This window comes from Ursus arctos, unplaced genomic scaffold (genome assembly GCF_023065955.2).
Source record: "Ursus arctos isolate Adak ecotype North America unplaced genomic scaffold, UrsArc2.0 scaffold_3, whole genome shotgun sequence".
NCBI classification, from domain to species: Eukaryota; Metazoa; Chordata; class Mammalia; order Carnivora; family Ursidae; genus Ursus; species Ursus arctos.
The window spans coordinates 33194319-33205545 of record NW_026622985.1 but is presented as its reverse complement, the minus strand read 5'-3'; the positions used below and the strand labels follow the sequence as shown (position 1 = coordinate 33205545).

At 35.2% G+C, this 11227-nt stretch overlaps 1 protein-coding gene across 2 annotated transcripts in view; it reads right to left on the bottom strand.

Moving 5' to 3' along the window:
- The window catches only part of ANKIB1 (ankyrin repeat and IBR domain containing 1), a 248689-nt gene that overhangs the window by 234586 nt on the left and 2876 nt on the right, over window positions 1–11227 (bottom strand). For both annotated transcript variants that reach the window (XM_048212861.2, XM_057304104.1), the window contains exon 2: window positions 8365–8477. The gene's annotated coding sequence lies outside the window, so the exon portion shown is untranslated. The remainder of the gene's footprint in view (window positions 1–8364; window positions 8478–11227) is intronic.

Below are 11227 nucleotides of genomic sequence, written 5' to 3'. Positions count from 1 at the left end.
TATTGTAAATAATACTGCCCTAAACATAGGGGTGCGTGTATCCCTTTGAATTAACGTTTTGTATCTTGGGGGTAATAAATACCCAGTAGTGTGATTAGTGGATCATGTGGTAGTTCCATTTTTAACTTTTTGAGGAACCTCCATACTGTTTTCCACAGTGGTTACACCAGTTTACATTCCCACCAACTGTGCATGTGGGTTCCTAGAGACCAAGCAAACACTGTTTTGTCAAAACTCTTTCCATTGCAAAGGATAGAAACTTTATCTAGTTAAGCTAAAAAAACAAAAACAAAAACAAAAACAAAAAAACCCCTGCTCATGTAACTGAAGCCAGAGAAGACCCAGGTGAAACTAGCTTCGTGTTAACTGTGAGGAAGAAAACACTGCATTGTGTTTGGTTTCTGGGGGCAAAAACTGTTTAAAATCATTCTATTAAAATTCTACTGTAGGGGTGCCTGGGTGGCTCAGTCGGTAAAGCGTCTGTCTTTGGCTCAGGTCATGATTCCAGGGTCCCACATCAGGCTCCCTGCTCAGCAGGAAGTCTGCTTTTCCCTCTCCCAGCTCGTTCTCTCTCTCTCTCAAATAAATACATAAATATCTTTAAAAAAATAAAATTCTACTGTAGTAGGAAGAGAAGAGAATAGTTAAAACTGTAGTTTCTAGAATCAGTGAATACAATGCATCTTTTAAAAAAGCTTAGAAGGCTTACTGTTGAATAATTTATACAAACAGATACAATTCAAAGCCTTACCTAATTTTCACAGTTATTGTGTGACTTTTCTGATTTTAGCTAAACAATTTTCCACAAACATTTGAAGCAATGAAATCAATTAAAGGTTTTATTTGTGTAACAGAAAAGTAAACTATTTGCACTAAGAAAATTTTTATCTTGTGAAAAGTAGGTTGTCAAAACAAAAATGCATTTCTTTGGCTTTCTACCCAGCTAACAAATTTTACTGACAAGAAGTTAATTTCCATTTTTAAAAAGGAAGTCACTATATTTTTTTCCCTAAAGAATGAGGGCTTTCTGCTTTTATTTCACAACTACATTCAGAAACTGAGCAGAATCAGGATGCTTTGCTTTTCTCCTGTCTCAGATTCTATGCTTTAGCCTCATTTTCCCAGGCTCTTCTCTGTGACATAAGATGCCTGTTGGTAGCTCATTAACAAAAGAGTTGATTTATTTCTTTGTATCTAGTATTCTAGAAAAGGAGTCCAATTAGCTTGGTTTGTACTGATATATCTTAGCGGATTATAACCAGAACAGGTGAGTATCTTCTTTTATCCCTAACCTTATTTTCACAATGCTGATGATAAAGAAAGACAAATTTAAATACCAGCAAAAGGAAATTGTTCATCCTAAAGCCTAGAACATAGCATGATTCATCCAGTCACCCCAGGCCAAGTTAGGGCATATGTGGTAACTGCTACCACTACCTCTACAACAAACCCCATTTTCTTTTCCTTCTTGGCATCCTATCAGATTACATTTCCAAGCTTCCCTCGTGATTATATGGGGCTCTTGTGACTGACTTCTCTGAATGAAATGTAGGCAGAAATGCTGTAAGCTGCTTTCAGACCTAGCTCCTAAATAGACATTCCATTCCCTGTCTGGCTGGAGATCCTCAGCATGGTAGAACCACAAAACTAGGGAGTCTTACTCCCTGAGTCTCAACTCAGAAGATAGCCCTTCAACTAGGCATAGCTATTTTGTACTGCTGAATAGGTGAGAAATAGGACAGATGGCATAGGGTAGATGCAGGACTGTCCTAATGCCAAAGTTGTGGAAGAGAAACAGAAATTTGAAAGGGTTCTATGATTCAATAAATACCCTTCCCTTCACTTATATTAGCATTCCTCCTTATTGGTAGAATTAAAGGAAGAATTAGAAAAACTGAGAGAAGGCTGAATTTTTCATACAAGTCACCAAAAGAAAAGTGTTTAGTATATGGAGGATACTTAATCAATAGCAGCTATTAATAGAGTTCCATTTAACTTTTAAACATTTTAAGCCCTGTTAATCTTTATGCCCCGTGAGGAAATTGTGGCTGAATTTTCCACAGTTTACCTTGGATTATTATCATGTGTATGATTAAGAAAATCATAAGGAAAATACATTTTCAGTACTGTATTGTATTTATAAAAAAAAATCCACATATAAGTGAACCCATGCAATTCAAACCCATGTTATTCAAAGGTTAACTGTAGTGTAAAAATGTTGGGTGGCTGGCATTTACGTTGCTTCCATACTTGACTTTCTTGACATTGCCGCATTAAACATTTTTTTCAAAAATTTTATCGCGCTAAAATACACATAGCAAAATTTGCTATCTCAACCATTTTTAAGTATACGGTGAAGAGTGTTAAATACATTAAACAATGTTGTATGAGCATCACTATCATCTCCATGACTTTCATCTTATAAAACTGAAAATCTATACTCATTAAATAATAACTCCCCATTCTCCCTTCTTCCTAGACCCTGACAGCCACCATTCTTTCTGTCTCTATGATTCTGATTACACTAAGTACTTCCTATAAGTGGAATTACAAAGTACTTATGTTTTTGTTACTGGCTTATTCATTTACAGTTAAAATAATCACTGATGGGAGATTTAACTTCTACCATTTTTGCTATTTGTTTTCTACATGCTATGGAGCATTTTTGAACCTCATTTCCTGCCTACAGTCTTCTTTTGTGTTTACCTGATTTTTTTTTTTTTTTTTTTTGCAGTGAAATGTTTAAGTTCCCTTCTTACTTTCGTGTTCCATAACTATTTTTTCTTTATGGTTACTATGGGGATTACATTTAACATGCTAAAGTTGTAACACTCTAATTTGCATTTATACCAGCTTAACTTCAATAGCATGCAAAAACTCTGCTCCTTTAGAGCTCTGTCCCTGCCCCTTTTGGTTGTTATGTCACAAAATTACATATTTACACAATATGTGCCCCAAAACATAAACTAATAATTCTTTTAAAGCATTAATTTCTTAAACATGTAGGAAACATAATGTAGAGTTACAAACCAAAGTTACAATAATACTAGCTTTTAGACTAATTTTTTAAAAATGTATTAATCTCTTTGCATTAATTCCTTTGCATTCCTATAACACTAATAATGAACCAGTAGAAAGAGAAATTAAGAAAAAAGCCCCCCCCGCCAAAGAAAACAAATCCCATTTACAATGGCACCAAAAATAATAAAATACCTAGGAATAAAATTAACCAAGGAGGTGAAAAGACCAACTATAAAACACTGATGAAAGAAATTGAAGACCACATAAACAAATGGAAAGATACTCCACGATCATGGATTGGAAGACCCAATATTGTTAAAATGTCCATACTACCCAAAGCAATCTACAGATTTAATGCAATCCCTACAACATCATTTTTCACAGAATACCAACATCATTTTTCACAGAACTAGAACAATCCTAAGATTTGTATAGAACCACAAAAGACCCTGAATAGCCAAAACAATCCTAAAAAAGAAAAACAAAACTGGAGGTGTCACAATTCCAGATTTCAAGATATACTACGAAGCTGTAGTAATCAAAATGGTATGGTAGTGGCACAAAAACAGACACATAGATTATCAGAACAGAACAGAGAGCCCAGAAATAAACCCATAATTATATAGTCAATTAACTTTTGAAAAAGGAGGCAATATCTAATGGGAAAAAGACAGTCTCTTCAACAAATGGTTTTGGGAAATTGGACAGCTAGAGGCCAAAGAATGAAACTGGACTGCTTTCTTACACCATGCACAAAAATAAACTCAAAATGGCTTAAAGACCTAAATGTGAGACTTGAAACGATAAAAATCCGAGAACATAGGCAGTAACTTCTCTGATATTGGCCATAGCAACATTTTTCTAGATATGTCTCCTGAGGCAATGGAAACAAAAGCAAAAAGAAACTAATGTGACTACATCAAAATAAAAAGTTTCTGCACAGTGAAGGACATAATCAACAAAACTAAAATAGAACTTACTGAATGGGAGAAGATAATTGCAAATGACATATTCAATAAAAGTTTAGTATTCAAAATCTATAAAGAACTTATACAACTCTACAGCAAAACAAATAAACAATCCAATTAAAAAATGAGCAGAAGACACAAACACACATTTCTCCAAAGAAGACATACAGATGGCCAATAGACTGATGAAATGATACTCAACATCACTGATCATCAGGGAAATGCAAATGAAAACCACGAGATATCACTTTACACCTGACAGGATGGCTAAAATCAAAAACACAAGAAACAACAAATGTTGGTAAGGATATGGAGAAAAAGGAACCCTCACGCACTTTTGGTGGGAATGCAAACTGGTAGTCACTGTGAAAAACAGAATTCCTCAAAAAATTGAAAATAGAATTACCATATGATCCAGTAACTCAGTCTAGTAATTGCACTACTGGGTATTTACCCAAAAAATACAAAAACACTAATTTGAAAGGATATATGTATCCCTATGTTTATGGCATTATTCACAATAGCCAAATTATGGAAGCAGCACAAGTGTCCATCAATAGATGAACAGATGAAGTAGTAGTATATATGCATGTGTGTATCTCTATCTATCTATCTATCTATCTATCTATCTATCATCTGTCTATCTATGTATCTATCTATCTATCATGGATTATTACTCAGCAATAAAAAAGAATGGCATCTTGCCATTTGAAACAACAAGGACGGATCTAGAGGGTATAATGCTCAGTGAAATAAGTCTGTCAGAGAAAGACAAATACCATATGATTTCTCTCATATGTGTAATTTAAAAAACAAAACAAATGAAGAGGAAAAAAGGGACAAACCAAAAAACAGACTCTTAACTACAAAAAACAAACTGATGGTTACCAGGAGGGAGGTGGGTGGGGGAAATGGGTGAAATAGGTGAAGGGGATTAACAGTATACTTATCTTGATGAGCACTGAATAATATATAGAACTGTTGAATCACTATGTTGTATTTAACTAATATTTCTATGTTAACTATAATGGAATTAAAGTAAAAATAAAATAAATAAAGTAACCCATGTATTTACCATTCCCCATCCCAATGCCCTGACAGGCAGTTGTGCACATGTTCCTGGAGCAGCCTGCACAAAACCTGCAGGAGCCAGGGGGCAGTAAAACGACCTTGTCCTCCAAATATCAGATATGAGTTCTTCTTGCTGATCGCTCCTTTTTTTTTTTTTTTTCTTTTTTTAAGAGAGAGAGCAGGGGAGGGGCAGAGGGAGAGGGAGAGAGATAATCTTTAGCAGGATCATGGAGCCTGACATGGGACTCTATCTCATGACCCTGAGATCACAACCCACATTGAAACCAAGAGTCAGAGGCTTAACCAACTGAGCCACCCAGGTGCCCCTGATTGCTGCTTCTAAACAGAGAGGTACAGACAAAAGATGGGTAGACATTGTTGCACCTCCCCCAATTATTGCAAGCCCCACCCCCTCTGGCTGAAGTGACTTCCCTGGGATTTAAAGGCCTGATACACTTTCCTCCTCCCTTCATTTTCCCCTTTTTCCTCTTTTGGGAGCCAGACATTAAAAAACTAGGACATTCAAAAACAACTGCATATACGAGGAAAATTAGAAAGTGAGCATATATGCTCAGGGAAAGGCTCAGAAAAGACATTAAGTTTAAACCTCAGGCTGATCCTCAGCACAGTCTATAACAATCAAAACAAAAACAGCAGACCAAATTATTAGATCCAAATATTCTCTATGAGGCCAGTATTATCTTGAAAACAAAACCAAACAAAGACATCCCAAGAAAGGGGCAAAGCAATATCCTTACGAATACAGATCCGAAGATCCTCATCAAAATACAAGTAAAGCAAAATACAGCAACTTACAAACAGAATTATATACCATGACCAGGTGGGATTTATTCTAAGAATGCAAGGTTGGTTCAACAAATGAAAATCAATGTAATATGACATATTAATAAGGACGAAAACCGCATGATCTTCTCAGCAGACACAGAAAAGGCGTTTGAAAAAGATTCAATACTCTTGCAAGATAAAAACACTCAGCAAACTAAAACTAGAAGGGAACTAACTCAATCTGATAAAGGATATCTACAAAAAAACTCACAGCTAGCATCATACTTAGTGGTGAAACACTGAATGCTTTCCTCTTAGTTTCAGGAACAAGATAAGGATGTCTGTTCTTACCACTTCTACTCAACACTGTGCTGGACTTTCAAGCCATGGCAATTAGGCAAGAAAGAGAATAAAAGAAATCATTTTGGAAAGGAAAAAATAAAACTATATTTGCAGATGACATAATCTTGTATATAGAAAATCTTGATGAACTATTAAAAACTATTAGAACTAGTAAATGAGTTCAGCAAGCTAGGAGGATATAAGATCAATTTACAAAAATTAACTGTATTTCTACACAGTTACAGTGAACAATCTGAAAATGCAATTAAGAAAATTATCCCATGTTATACGCAACTAATGAATCATCGAGCTTTACATCGGAAACCGGGGATGTACTGTATAGTGACTAACATAATATAATAAAAAATCATTAAAAAAAAATAAAAAAAAAAAGAAGAAAAAGAAAAAGCAAAAGCAGGACCAAAAAAAAAAAAAAAAAAAAAAAGAAAGAAAATTATCCCATGTATAACACCATGCATAACATCAAAAAAATAAAACACTTATAAATACATTTAACAAAAGAAGTGGAAGGCTTGAAAACAGAACACTTTTCATCAAAGAAATTAAAGGAGACCTGAATAAACGAAAAGGCATCTATATTCATGGATTGTAAGACTTAATGTTGTTAAGATGGCAATACTCCCCACACTGATTGATAGATTCAATGTAATCTCTATCAAAATACAGCTTGCTTTTTGTAGAAATTGATAAGCTAATCCTAAAATTCATATAAAAATGAGGGACCCAGAAAAGTCAAAACAATCCTGAAAATTAATAACCAAGTTGGAAAACTCATACTTCCGAATTTCAAACTTACTACAAAGGTACAAGATTTAAGAAAAAATTCGTATGTTGAGGCCTTTAACCTTAAGGTGACTGTATTTGGAGAGAGGGCCTGTAAGGAGCTGATAAAGGTTAAATAAGGTCCTAAGGGAGGGACCTTAATCCAACAGTGCTGGCGCCCTTGTAAGAAAAGGAAGAGACACATGAGTTCTCTCCACCACGTGAGGACACAGTGAGAAGGCAATCTATAAGCCAGAGAGAGAGCTCTTGTCAGAAACTCAATCAGCTAACACCTTGATCTGGGAATTCTAGCCAGAACTGTGAGAATATTAAATTTGTTGTTTAAGCCAAAAAAAAAACCCCTCATATTTTGAATTATGTGCTTTAGAAAATAACCATCCCTTCTGTAATATTTGTGTGTTTCTTAAGATGATGCCAGAACTGATGTGATGCATTCTGGTAATGTAGTCCTGGGGAGGTGAATTGAAATCTGGTATGATATTCCTATGGGTAAGAAGGGGCTCTTCTTTAAACTAGGGAAGAAACTGAAAAATTTATTGTCAAATCACATAGAGAGGAAATTACAAGTCCATGATCTGTATCTGAAGTCCTCAGAATATGTTTGCCATCAGAATTTTTTCACGTCTTAAAACTGAAAGACATGCAGATTCTGTATGTTTTTAACACTCTCAGCAGAACTTAGGGTATGGCCCCATTATCAAACAATATTCCTGTGGTGAAACATATGAGTACCCACACTACATAGGATAAATAAAGATTATAAATGTCCTGTAATCAATTTAGGTCATGTTTTGATGCCATATGACTTTGTACCAAACTTCCAAATAAAAACTGTTTCAAGAGCTTTTTAGTTTTCCTCTCTGTGGTTAAAGGGTTATGGATCTGTGGGACTGAAAAGGCTGATTTGGAATGGAAGATGTCAACTCTTGTCTCTTACTGGACTTTTTTCTCTTGGTTCTAACTTGCAAAGAAGACAGATTATTAGTTTGTTTCCTGGCTGAGAGGTAGGGCACAGAGAAGGACAGGGTGGAGTCTGTGATGCTCCAATCTCAAATCAGGCCTAGTTTTCTGTTAGTCTCACATTTCATTTCCTTTTGTTAACCTATAGGTCTATAGTGATTTCATAGTCTCATCTCCTAAGAAAGATTTTCCTCTGTCTAGGCACACTGTGACAAAACATGAAAGCCCACTAATTCTAAAATTTTATTATATATTAATAATTAATAAGAAGGTGAATCTTAGAACAAGATTTGAGATAAGAAGATGAACTGTATTTTCCTTCCTTGTGCTTCTTCTTCCATTTCCACCCTGGAGAATTTTGGTTTGACCACATTAAACTGGGCAATGGTCCTTTTACATTACCATCACTTACCTTCACAATAAACTTTAATTCCATGAGCACTAACTGCAAAATCAGTGATCAAGTGTAGTGAGAACACAGAGTTGGTACTTGTTACTGATGGCAGTAGATGGAATCCTGTTAATCTAAAAACATACATAAAATTAATTGTTAGAGTCATATTTTACCTAACAGAGCTGAAAGAGCATTAAAAGTTATTTTATCAAGTCCCCAAGCGTTGTATAAATAAGTACATAAATACACAGACACATATATGAATATATGACATGTTAATTAGAAGTCACTCATTAAAAGAAATTGCTGTAAGTTAATATAAATATACATTTATTTATGAATGTGTGTGTATATTACTGAGAAGAAAAAGACTATGGCACTTGAATAAGGATAGACATATAGATCAATGGAATGGAACTGAGAGTCCAGAATTAAACCCTAACATATCCAGTCAATTGATTTTTGACAAGGGTGTTCAGATAAATCAATGCAAAAGGACAGTCTTTTCAATAAATGGTGCTGGGACAACTGAATATCCACATGCAAAAGAATGAATTCAAAGCCTTATTTCATATTGTATACAAAAATTAACTCAAAATTCACCAAACTCCTACATATGAAGTAAAACTATAAAAATCACAGAAGAGAACATAAGCATAAATCTTCATTACCTTGGGTTAGGCAATGGTTACTACATATGACATAAAAGCGTAAGCAACAAAGAGAAAATAGAGATAATTTTCTCTGACCTATTATTGTAAAGATATAATTTCAAAGTTAGTGCCAGATTTTTGGTGTCACTGAAAAGTATCCTTCAGGAATAGATAATCCTATTATTTCAAATGCTCTAGTTGGCAAGGTCTGGCACCCTGAGGATGCACAATAGGAAAACCTTCTCTCTCCATAATCACATACAGTACCATCTCTATTAAGAGCAACGGAATCTATGTGAATTTAGCTGCACTTAGGAAAAGGTTTCTCTTCCTTTGTTTGTCCTTGCATTGTCCCAGAACTGAAAAATATTTGTTCTTGGTGTGTGTATTTGGTCCAATAAGTTACCAGAAAACCACAGGAGAAACAAAGATGTACATTTCATTTCACACTGGTGTAGAAACTTGAGGGGCCTTAACTTGATGTGTCAAATGAGACAGTTTTGCTTAATTGCCTCTTACTGAAAAACTCAGGTTTAGGGAAATGTTTTGTGTAATTGTGTCCTTGGACTGCCCTTTTGGGCAGGGGTGGGTTGGGGTTTGGGTGTGGGTGAGCTGTGGATCCTAGGGTGAAATAAATTTCTGTGGGTAGGGATTAGAATTCTCTGAAATGGAGATTTTTTTACATTAGGGATTAAAGAAAACCCCTTAATGGGTGCCTGGAGTGGCCCAGTCAGTTAAGCGACCAAGTCTTGATTTGGCTTAGGTCATGATCGTAAGAGTCCTGAGATCGAGTCCTATGTAAGGTCTGTGCTAGGCCTGGAGTCTGCTTGAAATTCTTTCTCCCTCTCCCTCTGCTCTCACTCTCTTTCTCTCTCTAAAATACATAAATAAATCTTTTAAAAGAATAAAGAAAACCCCTTTAGTGAGGAGCAGCTTAGAAGTAAATTTTCAACAGGAAAACCAGATACTGTTTTGTGTCTACAAAGTGAACTAACTCCCAGTCCCCATGATATGCTTAATGTTCTGTTCTTTTACTTTTAAAACAGTCAAGTTTGGTGTACAGTTTTAGTTCTCTTAGGTTCTAAAACTTTACTTTGTTATCTACAATCCTTCAGTAAAGTTGTAAAGGTAAGGTCATATGTCCAAAGTGCAGTTTTGGGGATTTTAAGGGAATCACCCTTCCTGTCAAAGAGCAGCATTTTATTGAAGAATTATGGGAAAGTGAGCAGAGGCTCAAGGCCAAGCTGAGAGGGAGAAGAGCTCTCTGGTGAAATGGCTGAACTGGTCCTGTACTTAACATAATCCTCCTTTCCCTCCTAAATATATCTGAGGAAGATTACAGAAAGAAAAACATGAAAAAAATTTTTTTCTGGGGCGCCTGGGTGGTTCCACTGGTTAAGCGTCTGCCTTTGGCTCAGGTCCTGATCCAAGGGTCCTGGGATCGAGCCCCACATCTAGGTCCTTGCTCAGCAGGGCCTGCTTCCCCCTCTGCCTACTGCTCCCCCTGCTTGTGCTTGCTTCACCCCCTTCCCATGTCAAATAAATAAATAAAATCTTAAAAAAGAAAAAAGAAAAACATTTTCCAACAAAATTATCCTAGCTAATTTTCAGTCAAGCATCTTATTATTTAAACCTTATAAAATATTTAAACAAAAAAACTTTGGCTTTGTTCACAAATGCTTGATTATCACCCAGCATTTCAGTTCACAATACGAAATTAAATTTAATTTCAATAACGTTAAGAGTGGTCTGATGAAAAGTATGGGCAGCATAGGAAAAAGATGAATTACCATACTCAACTAAGAAGATAGTAGTAGGTTGAATCCATGGTGAATCAATAATCTCTATTTCCATTTCATGATGTGCTTCTGAAACATCACTTTGGAAAACTCATATTAAAATAAAAAAAAACTATGGCTATATAATAATGGGGACTACCTTGGAGTTTTAATGAATCAAACATCTTGTTTTAAAATTATTTCATAGGAAGGTCATAGATGGTATGGGATGTGGTTCCACAGAGAACAAAAATTGAAAGCCTCACAACTCATATTCTAGGTCAGCAGTTTTAAAACTTTTTGTTCTCAGGACTCTTTCACAATCTCATAAATTATTAAGAGCCCTAAAGAACTTTAAAAAAATGCGTGTAAGTATTTACAGTAATACAAATTAAGGTGGAGAAATAAAAATATGAATTAAAAATAACAAGCCCATGTTAAAATAAACAA